This window comes from Syngnathus acus, chromosome 10 (assembly GCF_901709675.1).
Source record: "Syngnathus acus chromosome 10, fSynAcu1.2, whole genome shotgun sequence".
Lineage (NCBI taxonomy): Eukaryota > Metazoa > Chordata > Actinopteri > Syngnathiformes > Syngnathidae > Syngnathus > Syngnathus acus.
Window position 1 is genome coordinate 15791956 of NC_051095.1, and position 2597 is coordinate 15794552.

A 2597-nucleotide genomic window follows, 5' to 3' on the forward strand; every position below is an offset into this window, starting at 1 on the left:
AAGGTGGCATTTGCTCATCTGTAACGACGTGGGCTTTGGAACTGGAGTGTAACGGTTCAAGTTGTGCACATTGAATACATCTAAATAATGATTTAATTGCTGGAGTCAATATGCAGGTCTACTGTAGGTTTAAAACGTGAACATAGTGCGGCACGGTGATCGACTAGTTCGCACGTCCGCCTCACAGTGCAGAGGTTGTGGGTTCAACTGGCTGCCAACCAGTTCAGGGTGCCCAAAGTCATCTGGGAGAGACTCCAGCACGCCGCTGACCTTCGTGAAAAAAAAAAAAGTCTCAATGGAGTGACGGAATCACGAACTGGCTAGCAGGTGAATAACGAAAGTTATGCAACCTCTACTGAGCCCTGGAACGGATGATTTCCATATTCATTAGTCTCTATTGTGAATGTTGTCCGAATCTACCATTGTCCTCAGAGGTTTTACTGTACAAGTAGTTTTTGGTATGATGAAAAAAAAGTCGTGTTTGAACACTGTGAAGAATCCAGAAAGCAGTTCGAAAAAGTCTGTGTATGTTACGGGTTACACTGCACTGAGCCCTGGTTTGTAATGCCAAACCACACGAGGAGGACGAACAAGAAGGGTGGGGGACCAGCGATGATGGTTGCAGTAACACCGACTTGAAGACTTGCGTTTCCACCAAAAAGGTTGGCTGTCTCAAACATGCTTTTGCCATTTGGCTTTCATAAACTGGAACAAAATACTTGCTTGTGTGAAAACAAGGTATTAAAACTCCGATGTGTTTCTTCTTATGGCAGTTGGCCTACTGACGCTAATAGGATGAGCTGCTTTGAGTTGTCTGTCTGGCTGGTATATGTGCAGCAAGGCAGCAGCTTTCGGAACAAATTGTGCCATGCGTCCGAGTATAGAATTTGCAGCGTTATTTTGGCTGCTTCGAGCAGTTATGCCTCACGTGTAAGAAAGAAAATCTTGGCTATGCTCTCGCATAACACACATGCCAGCAAACATACACACACCGGCACATACACACAGACACACACCATTGAACCATTCTTGGCTGGTACAGACATGCGACATACAGCACAGTTTGGTAAATGTCTGTCTCTGCAGCTTAGCGAGAAAGAGAACACTGTGTGAATGTGTGTTTACATCTCAACTCCAATGCTGTGAACTTCATTTCGCAGTAGCCAGATGGAGATTTAGCATGTGAACACGCACTCCACAGCGATGAAAATACACCTAGCGAAAGGGACTAAAAACAGAGTCAGTACACTGATCAGGTCTGAAGGCGAGCATCTTCTACATTTCCACGTCTGCTTGAGTAACAGCTCAATATAATCTTATGATAATTGCAGTTTTTCACTGGATCTAGTAGAAGTTCAGATCTGCATCAAACACACGTACTATTTAGTTACGTAACAGCTTGTAACGTCAAACGTTCCTGACCCCATCCCAGCTAAGTATGATTTTGGAATTGCATTGGACAACACACACAGCACAGACAGCGCCCCCAGGCTTGAACAGGCCCTGTATAATTATGGCCAGCCACATGTCCCACCACCACCTTTATTTATAGGGTTACAAACACACTGGGGCTTACTGGGTGCTTTTCCGGCACATTCCAGCATATTTGAACTGTTCAGTAGGTGGGGTGTCTGTTCGCATACTGTTTGTGATATTTGGGGTTACAGTGTGTGAGACAGGTTTTGATTTTATTCCCCAGAAATGCCTTAGAAGTTCTCTCTCTATGAACAGCTGTGCTTGTGTCCTCCTTTCTTGGCTTTGGGGATTTCTGATCGGAATGGAGAGCAACTCACCACAGGCTAACTTATCCAGACAGAACTCATGAAAAAAACACAAAGTCTTGGTTTGGTCAGAATCAATATGGAAGGACAACCTCTGGCCACAAACCTCTGAGGACAGCGGACCCATAAGTCCGGTAGCCTTCAGGCATCACTCACAGTAGGCCAAGCCAGCCGTCACCTTGGAGATGCAGCAGAGCGGAAGCGAAGAGACATGGGAGTTAACACGAAGTGAAAAGAGGAAATATAAAGACTTGGATCAGTGTCGACAGACAGACGAACAAAAGCCAGCTCATCGAACAGGATTACTTGGTAAGGACAGTGGAGTCAGGTGTAAACAGCCACTAAATCAGATATTATTTGCTGAATTCATAATAATAATTCAACACCTTTGTATCAGATGAGAGAATTCGAAACTGTTGGCAAATGGCTAATTTACAAAGTCAACAGGAGACAAATCAACAAAATTAGGAATGCGGATTAATTGATGAAAGGTACATAATGGCAAAAGGCTGTATCATTAGTCGCATTCTTTTTCGATACAGTGAGTGCTTTTGGTCCCATGAAGCTTAAATGCAAAAAGAAAGGACTTCTCTCATTGTTGCAGGAACAAAAACAAATTGTTCAGCAGCATTTTGTAAAAGCACACCAAAATCCTGTTTACTATATTGTATCTGTACATCATACGGTACATCAATCGATAAAGTTCCTCAACAATCAATACAAATGTCCATTTCATACCAGTTGCGTCTTGACCGTGAGCTGAGTGATGTTTTGTTGTCTGTTCCAGTGCTACCAAACATTTCTCCTTTGTTCACT